Source organism: Bombina bombina, chromosome 2 (assembly GCF_027579735.1).
Source record: "Bombina bombina isolate aBomBom1 chromosome 2, aBomBom1.pri, whole genome shotgun sequence".
Taxonomy (NCBI): Eukaryota; Metazoa; Chordata; class Amphibia; order Anura; family Bombinatoridae; genus Bombina; species Bombina bombina.
The window spans coordinates 168,574,753-168,597,802 of NC_069500.1; the positions used below are offsets into that span (position 1 = coordinate 168,574,753).

Here is a 23,050-nt window from a genome sequence, read left to right on the forward strand (position 1 = left end):
GCAACAGGCTCTTTAATAACACTTAATTTATGTTAAACGTTTTTTGCTGGCATGTAAAATCGTTTCATTTTCTGAGGTACTGGGTGAATAAAATGTTTTGGGCATTATTTTTTCCACTTGGCAGTTGTTTTATTTAATTTATGACAGTTTACTGATCTCTCTCACTGTTGTGTGTGAGGGGGAGGTCAAAAAATTCAGTCAGAAGCTCATTGTATTTCCTGCATGATCCGGTTCATCTCTACAGAACTCAGGGGTCTTCAAAACTTGTTTTGAGGGAGGTAATCATTCACAGCAGAGCTGTGAGATTGTAGTTGACTGTGATAAAAAACGTTTATTTCTGTAACTTTTTTTCTGCTATCAGGGTTAGTTATCCTTCGCTAATGGGAACAAGCCTTTGCTAAAATTGTGTTTTTTACAAAGATTTGATGCTATAACCTTTCAGTTTATTAACTTTCAACTGTCATAACTCTTTCTGTGCTTCTTATAGGCACAGTACGTTTTCATATTATAGTAAATTACTTGAAAAGTATTTCCAAGTTGCTAGTTTATTTGCTAGTGTGTTAAACATGTCTGATTCAGAGGAAGACATCTGTGCTATATGTGCTAATGCCAAAGTGGAGCCCAATAGAAATTTATGTACTAACTGTATTGATGCTACTTTAAATAAAAGTCAATCTGTACAAATTGAACACATTTCACCAAACAACGAGGGGAGAGTTATGCCGACTAACTCGCCTCACGTGTCAGTACCTGCATCTCCCGCTCGGGGGGTGCGTGATATTGTGGCGCCGAGTACATCTGGGCGGCCATTACAAATCACATTACAGGATATGGCTACTGTTATGACTGAAGTTTTGGCTAAATTACCAGAACTAAGAGGTAAGCGTGATCACTCTGGGGTGAGAACAGAGTGCGCTGATAATGTTAGGGCCATGTCAGATACTGCGTCACAACTTGCAGAACATGAGGACGGAGAGCTTCATTCTGCGGCTGACGGTTCTGATCCAAACAGATTGGATTCAGATATTTCAAATTTTAAATTTAAGCTGGAAAACCTCCGTGTATTACTAGGGGAGGTGTTAGCGGCTCTGAATGATTGTAACACAGTTGCAATACCAGAAAAAATGTGTAGGTTGGATAAATATTTTGTGGTACCGTCGAGTACTGACGTTTTTCCTATACCTAAGAGACTTACTGAAATTGTTACTAAGGAGTGGGATAGACCCGGTGTGCCGTTCTCACCCCCTCCGATATTTAGAAAGATGTTTCCAATAGACACCACCACACGGGACTTATGGCAAACGATCCCTAAGGTGGAGGGAGCAGTTTCTACTTTAGCTAAGCGTACCACTATCCCGGTGGAGGATAGCTGTGCCTTTTCAGATCCAATGGATAAAAAGTTAGAGGGTTACCTTAAGAAAATGTTTGTTCAACAAGGTTTTATATTGCAACCCCTTGCATGCATTGCGCCTGTCACAGCTGCAGCAGCATTTTGGTTTGAGTCTCTGGAAGGGACACTTGAATCAGCTCCATTAGATGAGATTACACACAGGCTTAAAGCTCTTAAGTTAGCTAACTCATTTATTTCAGATGCCGTAGTACATTTAACTAAGCTTACAGCTAAGAATTCCGGATTCGCCATTCAGGCGCGCAGAGCACTGTGGCTAAAATCCTGGTCAGCTGACGTTACTTCTAAGTCTAAATTTCTTAATATACCTTTCAAAGGGCAGACCTTATTCGGGCCCGGATTGAAAGAAATTATCGCTGACATTACAGGAGGTAAAGGCCATGCCCTGCCTCAAGACAGAGCCAAACCTAAGGCTAGACAATCTAATTTTCGTTCCTTTCGGAATTTCAAAGCAGGAGCAGCATCAACTTCCTCTGCTCCAAAACAAGAAGGATCTGTTGCTCGCTACAGACAAGGCTGGAGACCTAACCAGTCCTGGAACAAGGGCAAGCAGGCCAGGAAACCTGCTGGTGCCCCTAAAACAGCATGAATTGAGGGCCCCCGATCCGGGAACGGATCTAGTGGGGGGCAGACTTTCTCTCTTCGCCCAGGCTTGGGCAAGAGATGTCCAGGATCCCTGGGCGCTAGAGATAATATCTCAGGGATACCTTCTGGACTTCAAATACTCTCCCCCAAGAGAGAGATTTCATCTGTCAAGGTTGTCAACAAACCAAATAAAGAAAGAGGCGTTTCTACGCTGCGTACAAGAGCTTTTATTAATGGGAGTAATCCATCCAGTTCCACGGTCGGAACAGGGACAAGGGTTTTACTCAAATCTGTTTGTGGTTCCCAAAAAAGAGGGAACTTTCAGGCCAATCCTGGATTTAAAGATCCTAAACAAATTCCTAAGAGTTCCATCGTTCAAAATGGAGACTATTCGGACAATTTTACCCATGATCCAAAAGGGTCAGTACATGACCACAGTGGATTTAAAGGATGCTTACCTTCACATACCGATTCACAAAGATCATTACCGGTATCTAAGGTTTGCCTTTCTAGACAGGCATTACCAGTTTGTAGCTCTTCCATTCGGATTGGCTACGGCTCCGAGAATCTTCACAAAGGTTCTGGGTGCTCTTCTGGCGGTACTAAGACCGCGAGGAATTGCGGTAGCTCCGTACCTAGATGACATTCTGATACAAGCTTCAAGCTTTCAAACTGCCAAGTCTCATACAGAGTTAGTACTGGCATTTCTAAGGTCGCATGGATGGAAGGTGAACGAAAAGAAGAGTTCTCTCTTTCCACTCACAAGAGTTCCCTTCTTGGGGACTCTTATAGATTCTGTAGAAATGAAGATTTACCTGACAGAAGACAGGTTAACAAAGCTTCAAAATGCATGCCGTGTCCTTCATTCCATTCAACACCCGTCAGTAGCTCAATGCATGGAGGTGATCGGCTTAATGGTAGCAGCAATGGACATAGTACCCTTTGCACGCCTACATCTCAGACCGCTGCAATTGTGCATGCTAAGTCAGTGGAATGGGGATTACTCAGACTTGTCCCCTACTCTGAATCTGGATCAAGAGACCAGAAATTCTCTTCTATGGTGGCTTTCTCGGCCACATCTGTCCAGGGGGATGCCATTCAGCAGGCCGGACTGGACAATTGTAACAACAGACGCCAGCCTACTAGGTTGGGGCGCTGTCTGGAATTCTCTGAAGGCTCAGGGACAATGGAATCAGGAGGAGAGTCTCCTACCAATAAACATTCTGGAATTGAGAGCAGTTCTCAATGCCCTTCTGGCTTGGCCCCAGTTAACAACTCGGGGGTTCATCAGGTTTCAGTCGGACAACATCACGACTGTAGCTTACATCAACCATCAGGGAGGGACAAGAAGCTCCCTAGCAATGATGGAAGTATCAAAGATAATTCGCTGGGCAGAGTCTCACTCTTGCCACCTGTCAGCAATCCACATCCCGGGAGTGGAGAACTGGGAGGCGGATTTCTTAAGTCGTCAGACTTTTCATCCGGGGGAGTGGGAACTTCATCCGGAGGTCTTTGCCCAAATACTTCGACGTTGGGGCAAACCAGAGATAGATCTCATGGCGTCTCGACAGAATGCCAAGCTTCCTCGTTACGGGTCCAGATCCAGGGATCCGGGAGCGGTTCTGATAGATGCTTTGACAGCACCTTGGACCTTCGGGATGGCTTATGTGTTTCCACCCTTCCCGATGCTTCCTCGATTGATTGCCAGAATCAAACAGGAGAGAGCATCAGTGATTCTAATAGCGCCTGCATGGCCACGCAGGACTTGGTATGCAGATCTAGTGGACATGTCATCCTGTCCACCTTGGTCGCTACCTCTGAAACAGGACCTTCTGATCCAGGGTCCCTTCAAACATCAAATTCTAATTTCTCTGAAGCTGACTGCTTGGAAATTGAACGCTTGATTTTATCAAAACGTGGTTTTTCTGAGTCAGTTATTGATACCTTAATACAGGCTAGGAAGCCTGTTACCAGAAAGATTTACCATAAGATATGGCGTAAATACTTATATTGGTGCGAATCCAAGAGTTACTCATGGAGTAAGGTTAGGATTCCGAGGATATTGTCTTTTCTACAAGAAGGTTTAGAAAAGGGTTTATCCGCTAGTTCCTTAAAGGGACAGATTTCAGCTCTGTCCATTCTTTTACACAAACGTCTGTCAGAAGTTCCGGACGTTCAAGCTTTTTGTCAGGCTTTAGCTAGGATCAAGCCTGTGTTTAAAACTGTTGCTCCACCATGGAGTTTGAACTTAGTTCTTAATGTTTTACAGGGGGTTCCGTTTGAACCCCTTCATTCCATTGATATCAAGTTGTTATCTTGGAAAGTTCTGTTTTTAATGGCGATTTCCTCGGCTCGAAGAGTCTCTGAGTTATCTGCCTTACATTGTGATTCTCCTTATCTGATTTTTCATTCAGACAAGGTAGTTCTGCGTACTAAACCTGGGTTCCTACCTAAGGTGGTCACTAACAGGAATATCAATCAAGAGATTGTGGTTCCATCTTTGTGTCCTAATCCTTCTTCGAAAAAGGAACATCTGCTACACAATCTAGATGTAGTCCGTGCCCTGAAATTTTATCTACAGGCAACTAAGGATTTTCGACAAACGTCTTCCCTGTTTGTCGTTTATTCTGGTCAGAGGAGAGGTCAAAAAGCTTCGGCTACCTCTCTCTCCTTTTGGCTTCGTAGCATAATACGGTTAGCCTATGAGACTGCTGGACAGCAGCCTCCTGAAAGAATTACAGCACATTCTACTAGAGCTGTGGCTTCCACTTGGGCCTTTAAGAATGAGGCTTCTGTTGAACAGATTTGCAAGGCTGCAACTTGGTCTTCTCTTCATACTTTTTCCAAATTTTACAAATTTGACACTTTTGCTTCTTCAGAGGCTGTTTTTGGGAGAAAGGTTCTTCAGGCAGTGGTTCCTTCCGTATAAAGAGCCTGCCTGTCCCTCCCGTCATCCGTGTACTTTAGCTTTGGTATTGGTATCCCATAAGTAATGGATGATCCGTGGACTGGATACACTTAACAAGAGAAAACATAATTTATGCTTACCTGATACATTTATTTCTCTTGTAGTGTATCCCGTCCACGGCCCGCCCTGTCACTTTAAGGCAGGTAATTTTTCCATTAAACTACAGTCACCACTGCACCCTATGGTTTTCCTTTCTCTGCATGTTTTCGGTCGAATGACTGGTAATGGCAGTTGGGGGAGGAGCTATATAGCAGCTCTGCTGGGTGAATCCTCTTGCACTTCCTGTTGGGGAGGAGTTAATATCCCATAAGTAATGGATGATCCGTGGACTGGATACACTACAAGAGAAATAAATTTATCAGGTAAGCATAAATTATGTTTTTTAGGCTTCCAGATAGATTCAGTGTCCATGACTGTTTCTTTGACAGAAAAGAGACGAATGAAGTTAGCGTTAGCTTGTCTAAACCTTCAGTCTCTATCATTCCCTTCAGTGGTTATGTGAATGGAAGTTTTAGGTCTCATGATTGTAGCATCGGATGCGATCCCCTTTGCTCATTTTCATATGAGACCTCTTCAGCTTTGCATTTTGCACCAATGATGCAGGGATTATACTAAGATATCACAGTTGATATACTTAAGTCCCAACATTCGACAATCTCTGTCTTGGTGGTTAAACCATCACCTTATTATTCAAGGGGCCTCCTTTGTTCATCCTTCCTGGACTGTGATCACAACAGATGCAAGTCTTACAGGTTGGGGAGCTGTCTGGGGGTCTCTAACAGCACAAGGGGTTAGCCTCTATTGAAAAGAGAACTTTATATTAAATTCCAGACAATATCACTACAGTGGCATATGTCAATCATCAAGGGGGGACTCGCAGTCCTTCAGCAATGAACAAAGTATCTCTGATACTTTCTTGGGCGGAATTCAACTCTTGTCAAATGTCTGCGATTCAAAATCCCAGGAGTAGACAATTGGGAAGCGGATTATCTCAGTCGTCAGACTTTACATCCGGGAGAGTGGTCTCTCCATCCAGATGTGTTTTTTCAATTGGTACAGATGTGGGGTCCCCCAGAAATAGATCTGATGGCCTCGTGTCTGAACAAGAAGCTTCCAAGATATCTTTCCAGGTCCAGGGATCCTCAGGCGGAGATGGTAGATGCTCTAGCAGTTCCTTTGTTTTACCAACCTGCTTACATCTTTCCGCCTTTAGTTCTTATTCCATAGGTGCTCTCCAAGATCATAATGGAACAATCTTATGTGGTTCTGATAGCTCCAGCTTGGCCTCTCAGGTTTTGGTATGGACCTTGTCAAGATGTCCAGTTGCCAAACTTAGCCACTTCTTTTAAGGCCAGACCTTCTGTCTCAAGGGCCGTTTTTCCATCAGGATCTTAAATCTCTAAATTTGCTGGCATGGAAATTGAACGCTTAGTGCTTAGTCTTAAAGGTTTTTCTGACTCAGTGATTAGCAGTATGATACAGACTCGTAAGTCTGTTTCCAGGAAAATGTATCATCGGGTTTTTAAGACCTATATTTCTTGGTGTTCCTCTCATAATTATTCTTGGCATTCTTTCAGAATCCCTAGGATTTTACAGTTTCTTCAGTATGGTTTGGATAAGGGATTGTCTGCAAATACTTTGAAAGGATAAATGTCTACTCTTTCTCTCTTATTTCATAGAAAGATTGTTAAACTTCCTGATATTCACTGTTTTGTTCAGGCTTTGATTCATATAAATTATACCATACCTGTTATTAAATCTATTTCTCCTCCTTGAAGTGTTAACTTGGTTTTGAAAATTTTGCAGTGTCCTCCTTTTGAGCCTATGCATTCTTTGGCTATTAAATTACTTTCTTGGAAAGTATTATTTCTTTTGGCTATCTCTTCTGCTAGAAGTGTTTCTCAGTTGTCTGCTCTCTCTTGTGAGTCTCCTTATCTGATTTTCCATCAAGATAAAGCTGTTTTGCGGACTTCTTTTAAATTTTTTCCTAAAGTTGTGAATTCTAACAACATCAATAGGGAAATTGTTGTTCCTTCTTTATGTCCTAATCCTAAGAATACTCTTGAAAGGTCTTTACATTCTTTGGATGTGGTAAGAGCTTTGAAATATTATGTTGAGGCTACTAAAGATTTCAGAAAGACTTCTAGTCTATTTGTTATTTTTTTCTGGCTCTAGAAAAGGTCAAAAAGCCTCTGCCATTTCTTTGGCATCTTGGTTGAAACTTTTGATTCACAAAGCTTATTTGGAGGCGGGGCAGTCTCTGCATTTGAGTATTACAGCTCATTCTACTAGATCAGTTGCCACTTCTTGGGCTTTTAAGAATGAAGCTTCAGTTGATCAAATTTGCAAAGCAGCCACTTGGTCTTCTTTGCATACTTTTACTAAATTTTACCATTTTGATGTGTTTGCTTCTTCGGAAGCAGCCTTTGGTAGAAAGTTTCTTCAGGCAGTTGTTTCAGTTTGATTCTAATGCCTTTGTTTTGAGTTTTTTTTGACATTTTTAAGAAAACTTAAAGGGACAGTCAAGTCTAAAAAAACCCTTTCATGATTCAAATAGGGCATGTAATTTTAAACAACTTTCCAATTTACTTTTATCACCAAGTTTGCTTTGTTCTCTTGGTATTCTTAGTTGAAAGCTAAACCTAGGAGTTTCATATGCTAATTTCTTAGCCCTTGAAGGCCGCCTGTAATCTATATGCATTTTGATAGTTTTTCACCACTAGAGGGCATTAGTTCATGTGTTTCATATAGATAACATTGAGCTCATGCACGTGAATTTACCGTGGAGTCAGCTCTGATTGGCTAAAATGCAAGTCTGTCAAAAGAACTGAAATAAGGAGGCAGTCTGCTGAGGCTTAGATACAAGGAAATTACAGAGGTAAAACGTGTATATTTGTAACTGTGTTGGTTATGCAAAACTGGGGAATTGGTAATTAAGGGATCATATATCTTTTAAAACAACAAAAATTCTGTTGTTGACTGTCCCTTTAACCCTTTAAGTGCTAAGCACTTTTTTTTTCCCCCAGACCCCAAGACTTACACTGTTGGAAAGGTTAGGCGATTACCTTTCTAACAGTGGGTCTTGGGGGGTCTGTAGCTGCTTACATGCCTGAGATACAGGCTTCTAAGCAGCATGCCCCCTGTTCTTATACTTAACATTGTTAAGTATAAATAAAGTTGTGCAGTGACGTCATCACGTTATTGCACGTGACGTCACCGCGCATCACATGAAGCCCCGGCGATGCCTGTCACTATGCAGGCCCGATCGCCGGGGTAGGAGCGGGTGAGAGCCCCCAGATCTCCCTCAAGGTGGGAGAGTGCTTATGACGGCTCTGAGCCGTCATTAGCACTCAAAGGGTTAATTATTTTTTGGGATTTAATTTCTTAGCGGAATTAGCTGTTTTTATTTTATCCCTCCCTCTCTAGTGACTCATGGACTTCCACATCTTGGGTATTATATCCCATACATCACTAGCTCATGGACTCTGGCCACTTACATGAAAGAAAACATAATTTATGTAAGAACTTACCTGCTAAATTAATTTCTTTCATAGTGGCAAGAGTCCATGAGACCCACCCTTTTTGTGGTTATGATATTTTTGTATAAGGCACATTATTATTTTTTTGTATACTTTTTACTCCTTTTTTATACCTTACTTCTTGGCTATTCGTTAAACTGAGGTATGAGTGAGGTGGGAGGTGTATTTATAGGCATTTTGAGGTTTGGGAAACTTTGCCCCCTCCAGGTAGGAATGTATATCCCATACGTCACTAGCTCATGGACTCTTGCCACTATGAAAGAAATTAATTTATCAGGTAAGTTCTTACATAAATTATGTTTTTCTGTGGGTGTCTCTGTGAGGGTGTGTACATATGTCTGTGTGTTTTCTGTGGGTGTTTCTGTGAGGGTGTGTGTATGTCTTTGTGTGTTTTCTGTGGATGTCTCAGTGAGGGTGCGTGTGTATGAATGTCGGTGTGTGTTTTCTGTGGGAATCTCTGTGTGTGGATGTATTTGTGTGTTTTCTGTGTGTGAGTGTGTATGTCGTTATGTGTTTTCTGAGGCTGTCTCTGTGGGTGTTTCCTTGGGTGTATCTGCAAGTTTGTGTTTGAGTTTGTGTGTGTGTGTCCATTCTCTTTTTCTTTTTATGACATTTTTGACCTTACTGCTGATTATTCACATCTTTCTACAGACTAATGAGACCTTTTCAGAAGTCACCAATCCACCACTTAACCATTAAATTATTGTTTAGGCAGTTCAGGGCCTTTCCTTTCAGCCACTGCATGCTGTTGTCATCATATAGTTGGCATCTTCGTTGACAAAAAGATAATCAGAATTCCATATTTTGTTTAGTAAATCTCCTATTTTGACAAAACTGTACTCTACCTCATTACTTGTCAGTGTGGGTGTCTGTGTTGTGAGTTTCTTTGCGTGTCTGCTAGAGTGTCTATATGTGAATCCTTATGTGTGAGTGTGTGTTTCAGTGTATGAGTGTGTCTGTGTGTTTGTGTGTTACTACCTTTAGAACATTTTCAAATTTGACTACACTTAAGAATAAAGTGCATATACGTTTTAGTCACTTGGTCAAAAATTGTGCATGTCAATGGGGGGGGGGGCACTGATCTAGTGGCGGCCCTGCAGGGGAGTCAATGACAAGATACATATATGTGCAGGCACCAATTAGCAGCTGGTACCAGGTAGTGCATTGCTGCTCCTGAGCCTACCTATTATTATTATTATCAGTATTTATAAAGTGCCAGCAGATTACGCAGCGCTATACAAGTAGTAATAAAACATTACAGGGATGCATTACATACACAAACAAACAAGTACAGTATTGGGGTACATTACAGTTGTAGGTGCAATAATTGAGTTATACAAAAGGAGAGGAATGCCCTGCCCTTGAGCACAATCAGTAGTAGTTCACTTTGAATACAAAGTGGCTTACAGGTAGAGAGGCTCTCAAGCTTACAATCTAAAGGTAAGGGAGAAGGGAAATAAGTCTAATATATGGCAGTGTAAACTGAGAGTGAGTGATGACATAGGGAAACAATAAGAAAAAAAGTGTGTGGTAAGTGAGCAAATGAGTACCTATGTATGCTTTTCAACAAAAAATACCAAGAGAACAAAGCAAATTAGATCATAAAAGTAAATTGGAAAGCTGTTTAATACTGCATGCTCTATCTGAATAATGACATTTTAATTTTGACTTGATAGTCTTGTTAACCTTTTGAAAAAGATGTTCTGCTTTATTTTCACTAGGGGGTGCTATACATCAGAGTAGATGACATTTCTGATAGCAGTTTAACAGGTTGCCGCAAATTTTATACCATAACTGCACAAAATGTGATTTAAAAAAAGAGGGGTTTTTTTAGCCAGTAGTTTCATGATGTTTGGTAGCAACAATTATTAAAATGACATCCAAAAACTATTGAAATACTGTATATAGGCATATCCTGCTCTTGAGTACACCTGATGGTCTATTTATTGCTGATAGTTGTGGGGATAATGTGTCATTATTTATACCTCCATTTTCCCTGTTGCATATTTTCTAGCCTTAGGATTATTATTTTAAACTGTACACAATTTTTTTTCTTTAGTAGTTTTTGTATTGAGGTTTTATTCTGTGCAATAAACCTGTTATTGTTTGTAATTGTATTATGGTTTTAGGATCAGCAGGGAGGAAGTTGGGAGAACATCGCTTCTGCCATCATCAATGTCATGTTGTTGTAGCACAAATTTTAGTTTTTTTTTTACAGATTCCTCAGTCCATACTGCCTTAATTACTTAGCTACTGGTCTTTGCTGAGTGTCTTTTGGTAGGGAGATCCCCCCCCCCCCCTTAAATATGTCTGAGGATAAAGAGGATCCTGGTATGTCTGTATATAATGTAATTGTAGTAGAGGGAGGTGATGTGCAAGTCTGAACGACTACATTTGCTCCAGATAGCTAAAGCTGAGTTATTCCTTTATTACCCTTTTTTATCAGACCCCTGCTTGAGGTTTCTTCTTGTGTTGCTGACCTCTCTATTACTTCTGGGGAGGTTTCCTTAAAGTTTTCTTCTTGGGCATATTTTATTGATCAGAGTGCTACCAGGTCAGTGTTTTCTGTGTTTAGGAAAACTTAAAGGGACACCAAAAATGTTTTTGTTTAAAAAATATATATAATCCCTTTATTTACTATTCCCCAGTTTTGCATAACCAACACTGTTATAATGCATTCAGATAAGAGGTGGGCTTAGAAATTAGCATATGAGCCTACCTAGGTTTATCTTTCAACTAAGAATACCAAGAGAACAAATCAAATTTGATGATAAAAGTAAATTGGAAAGTTGTTTAAAATAACATGCCCTATCTGAATCATGAAAGTTTAATTTGGACTTTACTGTTCCTTTAAGTCCAAATAATTCCAAGCACACTGGTTCCATTTATGTTGTGGTTCAAAGGAAGCATACAAATAGAGTGTTTTATATTTTTGAGGGGTGTAGGAGGAAGAAACATAAGACCTTAGTGTCTGTTTCTCAAACAGGTTGAGCAAAAAGCTTCTTAAAGTGGATTTACCTGTTCACAAATTATCAAAATTCTTTGTTTTGTTTAATAGATAGTACCTCTTAAAGATCATATCGAAAAGGGAATAGACTATTTTAATCTGCTGAGCATATGTTTAAAGTAGTGGCTGTTGGGTCCTGTGCATCTTGCAAAAATGAATATGTGGGTTGCTTCACTTTAAGGGCTGTTTGTCTAGTCTGCTTAAACTAGTTTAATTTTGAGAAATATCTTGGTATATTCTAGTAGCACTCACCATTGAAGATCTCCTCTTAAAGTGATGGTAAACGATCAAATATTTAGTAGTGTCTCTTGATTCAATCTTATTGTTTAAACTCCAAACGCTTATATAATTATTAAAACATTTAACTGTATTAGTTGTAAATATGTGTATAAAATACTAACCGGACAATCGTTTTTCTAATCTCCCTCCGCCCACTGTAATATTTTTGCCTGCTTACGAATGACGTATATAGTGATACCACCCACTATATACGTCACATTTCTTTTGCGCTCCAGAGAATTAGTAAACTAATGCTCATTTAGTAAATGTTGCTCAGTCTATGCTGCAGATCCTTCAACTACATTGTGAAGGCGCACAAAGACTGAAGAGGAGATCCGATGTAAAGACATTGACTAAAGCGAGCCAGTTGGACAGAATGATGATTGGCTACAGCTTCAGCTTAAAAAAAGAAAATAATGATCGCGGTACAAGGTAGTATTTCAAGATTGACAGACAGCGATGTTATAATAATTAAAATGAATAATTGCAGGTAATTTATTGAAAATTAAAAAGCGCTAATATATGTATTTTGCGGCATAATATTTATTTCAACAAAGTAAAGATAGTGGCCTCTAGTTATGAAGCTCCGTACGTACCTGCCTTCACCGGCCCCAATACGCTCACCTAAGCTCGCCTCACATCGCCGCCGTGGACCTGAATACGCTCACCAAAGTTATCAATAAATCTGTCAAAAAGCCGCGCACCAAGTACGGGGCGATGAGCAGCGGACTGTGATAGTTATCAATCATCAATCTCGCTGCTCTTCGACTTTTTTACATCTTTATTGATACCCCTGTCACTAAGCATTCTCACGATACAATACTGTTCCACCCCCTATACCAGCGCCCCTGGAGCCCCCTGCAACTAAATAAAGTTATTAACCCCTAAACTGCCGCTCCTAGACCCCGCCGCAACTATAATAAATATATTAACCCCTAAACCGCCGCTCCCGGACCCCGCCGCAACTATAATAAATATGTTAACCCCTAAACCGCCGCTCCCGGACCCTGCCGCAACCATAATAAATATGTTAACCCCTAAACCGCCGCTCCTAGACCCCGCCGCAACTATAATAAATATGTTAACCCCTAAACCGCCGCTCCCGGACCCCGCCACCACCTACATAATACCTATTAACCCCTATCCTGCCCCCCTATACCGCCGCCACCTAAAATAAATTTATTAACCCCTATCCTGCCCCCCCACACCGCCACCACTATAATAAAATTATTAACCCCTGGGGGGGCGGACCTAGCCGCAGTGGAGAGCAGACGTGTTTTGCAAGAGCTCCGTCTGATATATTTTCCATAAGCTTTAATATCCCTGGCTATGCCTAAAAATTTTACCTTCCACATATATATCTACAAGCTACTTGAGACCCTGCAGAGATTGGGACAATATATAAAGTCCGAAATTTCTAGAGAAGTCGCTGAGGACCTTTCAAGTTGCGGGCCTTCATAGTCGACGTCGCTGCGTCAGGACACATACCTTGCTGCCGCCAGCCTAAATTGGCAGAGTCGCTATACTCCGGAGGGTCGGGGCTCCGCTCCGGAGTAGCTGTGCGACATATACTTACCCAGCTTAGACACACTGCCAACTGAACCTACGAAATAGCGGTTCCCCACGTGGCCTATCGCTTAACTCGGCGGAGATCTGAACGGCTCATCTTGATCTGCCTGAGGTACTGGACGTCTAGCCTGACATAGAAGTCCCAGCACAATCAAACTCCTGACAGGTTGCCGATAGTGAACAGCCGGATAATCTGAGGTGGAGATCCCCGGAGTTTTGGCGCGGAAGCCCGCCATCTTTTCTGTAACCGGCTACGCAGCAACTGCCCTCTGCATTTTCCTAGCACCAGCAAGCAGGTGCAGTGACCGGAAGATTTGGGGTAAGAACTTTACACCCCAGCCCACACGCACGACACAGCCTATATGTACTTTATTGGCAAGGGCCTATTAGAAATAGGAGAACTGAGCATTACATAGACATATCAAGCCTATATAAGGGACTTATCTTGGGCTGTTTGTACTGACACAGTGGGGAGATTGAAGAATATAGGTCTCAGCAAATTAGTAAAAGGCTACGCATCTCACTCCAGGGACTCCACGTGTTTATGCTGGTGTGAAGCAACTAAGCCCAGTCATATAAACTCTGACACTTTGATCTATATGTAGTATAACCTACTCTGTAACTGGTACTTTCTATAACGGAACTCTACCTTTCACACATAAACTGTCTGCAAACACAGGGGAGTTCTAGTCCACTTGTGTGACTTCTGGGCCCAGCTTCTATCATAAAGGGGCCAACCACTCAAGTCCCGTATAGACACTGGGAATAAAGGGGCCCTGCTACATCATTTCCAGAGAACAGCTATCAGTGCAATTTTCATGCATAGAGGACCACTGACTCAATGTAACTGCTCTTTGATATATATTCTAAGCTGCTGCGTCAGCTCAGGTGTCTCTGTAACTCCTCAGTACAGGGTGTAGTGTACATTTCTTAACCTGCCTTTTCCTCCACAGGGAATTTGACCTGTTTGTCTCATCACTCACTGGGTGATTATAATTTAAGGCTATATCCCACCACATATACACTCTCTCCACCCCTTTCCTGCTGTAGATGGTTATAGCAGGTCATACCCAACTCCCTTTTTCCGACATGGCCCAGTGAGGGCAAGGTTCCCTGGAGAGAGTGTACGGTAAAGTTAATATGTTGGCCAATCATATGTGACAATTGTGCATGTCCTATTACTGATATAACGCATATTGAATCACCACTTTCTGCTATTAAGATTCTATTGCTCATTGCTCATATCCCTCCTAAGCATCAAAGTGTGGTGTTTGTTGCATAAAGTGTTTGTTTCTCCATAGGACACCATATTCGTTTGCATCTTTACTCACAGGGTGCCTATAAAGGAGGGATTAATCTCATCTGCTATACTCACTCTCCACCCCTTTCCTGCAGTGTGAGACTGCAGCAGGTCACACCCAAGCCCCATCCAGTGAAGGCAAAGCTCCCTGGAGGGAATATATACCTCGGATATTATATAACCAGTTCTTGTGTGACGCTAAGCAGGACACTCCATTGATACATAGTACATTGCTACAATTCTCCCTGTCTGCAGGTAATATGCTGAACATGGCTGCCTAATCTAAGATTGACATCAGGGGGACTATGTCACAATTTTCTGCAATTTACTCTCTATAGTTGCTATTCTACATTTCAGTGCAATTCTTGACTGAATTCTGGTTGCCTACACTCCTCCAACTGAGGACAGGAAACAGAGCATGTCCCAAAACTCTAAAAGAAGACCAAGGCTATCTCAACCACCCAAGAAGACAGTGGCTGACCACTTTAAAGGCCATTTATCTAATAAAGCTCAGGCATACCGAGACTCTGCTTCTGTGATGGATGACAGTGAATCTGACAACAGTATTGATTCCCAAGCTCCCACATCAGACGCAATATCTACATCTATTGTTGATGTTCTCACCAAACGGATGAACCTCCTTCAAGACACGTTAACTAAAGAAATAAAAGGTTCTACAGCGGAGCTACGCAGAGAGATTGCATCACTGGGAGAACGGACGGAAACTCTAGAGCGCAAACAAGAAGATCTTACGGTTGATCAGGCTCATCTTCTAGCATATTCCCAGAGCTTGGCAACCCAGTTATCAGATCTAGAGATAAAGCTGGCTGATATGGAGGACAGGTCCAGACGGAATAATTTAAGGTTCCGGGGGATACCTGAAGATATTGGCTCACAAGATCTGGAACCCTATGTCCTAGAGTTTTGTAAGACTATACTGCCTGATACCGACCCGACAAGCTTCCTATTAGACAGGGTCCACAGAGTGGCAAGACCAAGGTCGGTATCTCAAGATAAGCCGAGAGATGTCCTTGCTAGGATACATTTTTTCACCCATAAGGAGAAGATTATTAGCCAATAAACCTCAACTACCAGCCAAATTCCAGCAGATCTCGGTCTTTCCAGACATCTCAAGCTTCACTCTGCAAAGAAGAAGAACCTTCAGGAACATTACCCAAATCCTAAGAGCAGAAAACATTAGATATAGATGGGGATACCCGACAAAATTAATAGTCTCAAAAAATGGGGAAACCCATACCATTCTCACCCTTCAGGAGGGATTTGATTTATTAAAAGAGTGGGATCTGATAACGCCTGAATCCAGAACAAGAAGGGACTCAATACCTAATACATCTGGCTCTGATACACTCTCTTTGACCCTTCAACCTAAATTGCGAGCTGGAGCCCCAGACTTCACACCTGGGCCACAAAAGCTTCCTATAGGAAAACAAATATCCCCAGCTGCTGTTCTTCTGAGGGACAGAAAGTGATACGATAGCACTCTTTCAAACAATATATATGCCATTACAGGTTCTGTTGTGTGTACTTATGTTTCTGTTTAGATATCTGTTTCATGTTGAGGAGGGGGAGACTCAGGATTTCTCGTTAGAAGCAGAAACTCTGCCCTGAGGCGTTTTGCCTCTATTTACTAAACACCCTTTTTCCAGATGAATATCTCCCCTTCCCCAAATAGTTTATGCTACAAATTGTTTCACAGACATATAGTAAGAATTGTTCAAAACTAAATCTAAATCCAACTGGAATTTGAATTTATGGTTATAACATAAAATAGACCAATAGCACTGAATGTAAACCTATGCTACTATGTTAGTTCATTTGAGTTATGATTGTTGTCCTGAAGTTCACACTCCCCCACAGATAGTCAATCTATTTATACAGGTTTATATACTTGTACCGCCCCCCCCCCTCGTATACGCAAATTATATTTGTGATATCCCCTTTTAAGGGGACTGGAGAAGTTAGTCTAATTCCTAGATACGCTTCTCCTTTTGATGATCCGACGGGTCATCATACTTGTTAATACACTTACGCTTTAAGTAAATAAACCTGAGTAAGCTCGGTTTAATGTTAACGATATAGGTCATACTTTTTATATCGCATAAATAGTTCCAGGCTAATTGTGCTTCTTCCTCCAGGTAACAGATATAGACTCCTTGGAATTTGGTCTCCTGAGACCTTTCTGAACATAGACCAGAACTTCTTAATCTGAGACTACCAGGAGTCATATTTGGGTGTGCAGATCCAGGCGAGGTGAGTTTTGAACCTAAATCCTATTTCTTTCTCCTCTACCTTTTCCCTTCTCACCCCTCCAGCTTCCTAGGGCTACAAATATGTTGATTCCCAATAATATCTCTTTTGCAACACTGAATTCTAAGGGCCTCAATTCACAAGACAAAAGAAGTATGCTTACAAACACCATGAAGGCTCTCAAAATACAAATTATCTTTCTACAAGAGACACACTGGTTAGCGTCCTCCCAGGCCCCATACAGAACCCCAGATTATCCCACGGTGATTTTAGCCTCTCACTCTGAGAAATCTAGAGGGGTAGCTATTGCCATACATAAAACTATACATTTTGAACATATTCATGTAGAGAAAGACTCTCAGGGTAGGTATCTATTACTCACCTGTAAACTTAACGGTATTTTATTCACATTGGTAAATATTTATGCCCCTAACCAAACACAACCCAATTTCTTGAAAGGGATACTGTCTAAAATAGAGAAATATAAGACCGGAACTCTGATTCTGGGGGGTGACTTTAATATGGTGTGGGACCCCCTAGTTGACAAGAAGGTTCAGAGGGGGGAAAAAATTGACGCATATACCATAAATACTGCCAACAGATTTCGTCAGCACATAATCCAGCACAATCTTTATGATATTTGGAGGGCGTACCACCATAATGACAGAGACTACACATACTTCTCTAGACCTCATCACTCTTACTCGAGACTGGACCATTTTTTCACTGACTCATGGACACTCGACAGAGTTTTAATGTCGCATATAAAGGTCTGTGCTTGGTCGGACCATGATATTCTCACGTTTACTCTCTCCACTGACCTAACAACTATGTCTAGGCCTAGCTGGAAATTCCGTAAACAAGCACTCCAGGATAAACCTTTTAGGACATCCCTCCAGAACTCTATAAGTGAATTCCTAAGACTAAACGAAACTCCAGGTATGCCATCCCAAACAGTTTGGGCTGCCCTGCAGGCGTATGTAAGAGGGATCTGTATTCGGAGACAGGCGAAGCTTAGGCATCAGTTGAAAGCCCCTCTGGGCCTTCTTATGACAGAACTGCGACTGGCAGAACAAGAAAATAAGAATTCCCCATCGGGCCCCCTAGCTGATAAAATCAAAACGCTTAGAGCGCAAATAGCAGATAGGGAGCTGGAGAGAGTAAAAGAATCCCATACTCGATTCAAAAAGTTACTATACTGTCAGGGTAACAAAGCCTCAACGCTCTTAGCACACAAACTGAGAGGTAGAACCGCGGCAGCTAGAATATTGTCACTCAAACAAGGGACTATATCGGTCTCTTCACCTAAAGAAATTGGGCAAACTTTTGCGGCCTACTATTCTGATTTATACCATCTCCACCCTTCAATGGCTGGTGAGGAATCCCCTATACCAAAAGTGAAGGATTTCCTACAAAATCTTAACCTGCCTACTCTATCAGAGGAGGATAAAGAAACGCTTAAGGCCCCATTCTCTGAAAATTAACTGAAATTAACTTAGCCATCAAGCACACCCAAAATAATAAAGCCCCAGGCCCAGATGGGTACCCGGCGTCCTTTTACAAGCTCTTTAAGGCTGATTTAAATAAAATCCTTCTCAAGGTTTTTTCGGAGGCCCGAGAGTCAGGTCTGTTTACTAAAGAATATCTGCAGGCAATAATTCTACCTATTCCCAAGCCAAACAAAGACCCAACACAATGTACCAGTTACAGACCAATCTCATTGATTAATGGAGATGTAAAGCTCTATGCCAAACTTTGGGCCAACCGCCTTAATACTCTACTCCCAAAGGTAGTACATTCAGATCAGGTCGGGTTCACCTTTGGTAGGGAAGGGCCAGATAATTCTCGAAAAATGCTGGATATCCTCACAGAGGCGTCTCGTTTAAAACTTCCCATGCTGGCCCTGTCTTTAGACGCAGAAAAAGCGTTTGACAGGGTCAGATGGGATTACTTGTGGTGCACACTAACTCAATTCGGCATACCAGACGAAGTGATAACAGCGATCCGAGCCTTATACTCCTGTCCATCCGCGGTTGTTAAGGGCCTGGGTTTTGCCTCTCCGGAAATTCGTATCACTAACGGTACCAGACAGGGATGTCCCCTATCGCCCTTAATTTTCACACTGGCCATTGAACCTTTGGCCCAAGCCATTAGAAACTCACGTACGATACAGGGTGTACAGTTTGCCGGACGAACTGCAAAAATAGCATTGTTCGCAGATGACGTGACATTATTCCTCACAAACCCGCTTGGCTCCCTACCTGCCCTCCTTGATCTTGTTTCCAAATTTGGTGCCCATAGTTATTATAAGGTCAACGTCTCTAAGACCGAGGCTCTGCCTATTGGTCTTCCTGCTTTTGAACTGGATGTTCTGCGAACATCATACTCCTTTCAATGGTCACAATCCACCATCCGACACTTGGATATTCAGCTTGGCCCAGACCCGAAAGCCGTACTTGCTACTCAGACATTATTAAAGAGCTCACTGAGCTCACCACCTCATGGAACTTTAAAGAGATCTCATGGCTGGGCCGCATAGCATCTTTCAAGATGACGGTTCTACCCAAAATTCTTTATTACTTTCGCTGCATTCCTCTTAATGTTCCTAGTGCCCTTATAGATAAGCTCCAATCTCTTGGTCAAAAATATATCTGGGGTAAATCTAAGCCTCGTATTGCAGCAAAGATACTTCAGAAAAAGTACGAACAAGGAGGTGTAGCTATGCCTAGTATTCGCGGGTACTATGAGGCTGCCAGGCTCTCACATATTTTAGCATGGGCAGACAAGGGTGAACCGCAAGGGTGGAAGATCATAGAGGCTTGTGATCTCCCTATAGGTTTGGGCTTAGCTGACCTGCCATGGATCCCTAACTATCGGTTAGACACTCTGGGAATAAAGAATGTCATTGTTAGAGAAAATCTGAAAATTTGGCATAACCTTAGGAATCTACCAGAGGTTGCTCTACACCCATCTCCTATACAATCTTTGCCTGCTTTGCTCGCAGCCCTGCCTGACACACATGTGCAGCGCTGGGGTGTTTGGGATTTGAAACTGATCTCCCAGCTATATCCCTCGGGCACTCTGGTCACCCCGAGCAATATAGGATCTGTCATTCAAAACCCCCCCGTGTGGGTTAAATTTGAATACTCTAGACTATACGCTTTCCTGATATCTTGGGGATTCCCTAAAGGCCCCAATAGACCTTTGACTGCCTGGGAAAAATTGTGGCAACTCCCTGTTAGGACCGCTAAACTTATCTCATTCCATTATAGCTTACTACAGTCGTCCACGAACAAGGACAGACCTTGGCAACTTAGAGCTTGGGAGGGAGACTTGTCCAGACCAATTACTGATAAAGATCTACACATGGCTATGACACTAACCAAGAAGACAGTACACTGCGCGAACACTCTAGAATCGTATATCAAATTGTTTCTGAAATGGTATTATACCCCCTCTAGACTTTCACAGATGTTTCCTACAACATCCCCTCTCTGTTGGAGAGACTGCGAATTAAGAGGTTCAGATATACATGTATGGTGGGACTGTCCTAAGTTAAAGCATCTGTGGACACAAGTGTCCTCCCTCTGTTCTACCCTTGGGCTGAATAGACCACTTACCCCTGACATAGCTCTACTACACATATTTCCGCGAAATATTCTGGCCCCCTTGTCTAAACTATTAATCTTTGTTCTCGCGGCCACTAAGTTGGAGATAGCGAGAGCTTGGAAACAGACACAGCCCCCAGACATTACAGCTATCACCTCCATAATACAGACATATGCCAAGATGGAACAGGGTTACTACTTTAATATGGATAAAGAAGATCTTTACTGGAAGATCTGGGAACCTTGGTTTCATTACCAAGAAAACTCTAGATAGATGGGCGGACCCTGATTTTTGTTACAGACCCCCCCATCTGCTCTCTTTTATCTGCAATCACTGACCCATATTCTCTCCCCTTCTTTTTCTGTTCCCCCCTCCCCCACCCTCTCTTCTCATACTGTGCAACCTACTATCCCTACCTCAGCCCTTACTCTCCACTGCTCCTATTTCTTCTGGGGCGGCTTGCCCCGCCTGGAGATGCACACTGGAATTGATCCGTCGGGTCACTGAGAGAAGCATGGTAATGGTTTTCCCTAGGCTGACTTGTTGAAATTACTACAATGTTGAGTGAATATCTATGATTATTGCATTCTACCAATCACTATAATTAAGGTCAGTCAAAATGTAATATCCTTTTTTATATGTTTTTGTAAACTAAAAAACCCTTGCGGGTGTATGGTATAACCTGTGTTTGCTTATGGTGACATTCTCACTATGATTTCAGAAAGACCTATGTATATACAAGAAACTGTCTAACATGTTATTGTCATTAACAAGTTTATCTTAAAATAAAAATTACTTTTGAAAAAATTATTAACCCCTAAACCTAAGTCTAACAATAACCCTAACACCCCCCTAACTTAAATATTAATTAAATAAATCTAAATAATAGTACTCTTATTAACTAAATTAATCCTATTTAAAACTAAATACTTACCTATAAAATAAACCCTAATATAGCTACAATATAACTAATAATTACATTGTAACTATTTTAGGATTTATATTTATTTTACAGGTATATTTGTATTTATTTTAACTAGGTACAATAGCTATTAAATAGTTATTAACTATTTAATAGCTACCTAGTTAAAATAATTACAAAATTACCTGTAAAATAAATCCTAACCTAAGTTACAATTAAACCTAACACTACACTATCATTAAATTAATTATTCCAATTCAAAACTAAATACTTACCTATAAAATAAACCCTAAGATAGCTACAATGTAATTAATAATTACATTGTAGCTATCTTAGGATTTATATTTATTTTACAGGCAACTTTGTATTTATTTTAACTAGGTACAATAGTTATTAAATAGGTATTAACTATTTAATAACTACCTAGCTAAAAGAAATTCAAAATTACCTGTAAAATAAATCCTAACCTAAGTTACAATTAAACCTAACACTACACTATCATTAAATTAATTAAATAAATTAGCTACCAATACCTACAATTAAATACAATTAAATAAACTAAACTAAATTACCAAAAAAAACCACTAAATTACAGAAAATAAAAAACTATTACAAGAATTTTAAACTAATTACACCTAATCTAAGCCCCCTAATAAAATTAAAAAAAAACAAAATAATAAAAGTCCCTACCCTTTTCTACATTACAAGGTAATCAGCTCTTTTACCAGCCCTTAAAAGGGCTTTTTGCGGGGCATGCCCCAAAGTAATCAGCTCTTTTGCCTGTAAAAAAAAACACAACCCCCCCCAACATTAAAACCGACCACCCACATACCCCTACTCTAACCCACCCAAACCCCCCTTAAAAAAACCTAACACTAACCCCCTGAAGATCTCCCTACCTTGAGTCGTCTTCACCCAGCCGGGCCGAAGTCTTCATCCAATGGGGCAGAAGAGGACATCCAGACTGGCAGAAGTCTTCATCCTATCCGGACAGAAGAGGACATCCAGACCGGCAGAAGTCTTCATCCTATCCGGGCAGAAGAGGACATCCGGACTGGCAGACATCTTCATCCAAGCGGCATCTTCTATCTTCATCCATCCGACTAGGAGCGGCTCCATCTTCAAGACCTCCGGCGCGGAACATCCTTCTTGCACGACGACTACCCGACGAATGGCTGGTCCTTTAAATGACGTCATCCAAGATGGCGTCCCTCGAATTCGGATTGGCTGATAGGATTCTATCAGCGAATCGGAATTAAGGTAGGAAAAATCTGATTGGCTGATGCTATCAGCCAATCAGATTGAAGTTCAATCTGATTGGCTCATTGGATCAGCCAATCGGATTGAACTTCAATCTGATTGGCTGATAGCATCAGCCAATCAGATTTTTCCTACCTTAATTCCGATTGGCTGATAGAATCCTATCAGCCAATCCGAATTCGAGGGACGCCATCTTGGATGACGTCATTTAAAGGACCAGCCATTCGTCGGGTAGTCGTCGTGCAAGAAGGATGTTCCGTGCCGGAGGTCTTGAAGATGGAGCCGCTCCTCGTCGGATGGATGAAGATAGAAGATGCCGCTTGGATGAAGATGTCT

The 23,050-nt window shown here is 41.5% G+C and overlaps 1 protein-coding gene across 1 annotated transcript in view; it reads left to right on the top strand.

Annotated features, from left to right (window-relative positions):
• The window catches only part of NLN (neurolysin), a 322,838-nt gene that overhangs the window by 192,279 nt on the left and 107,509 nt on the right, over nucleotides 1-23,050 (top strand).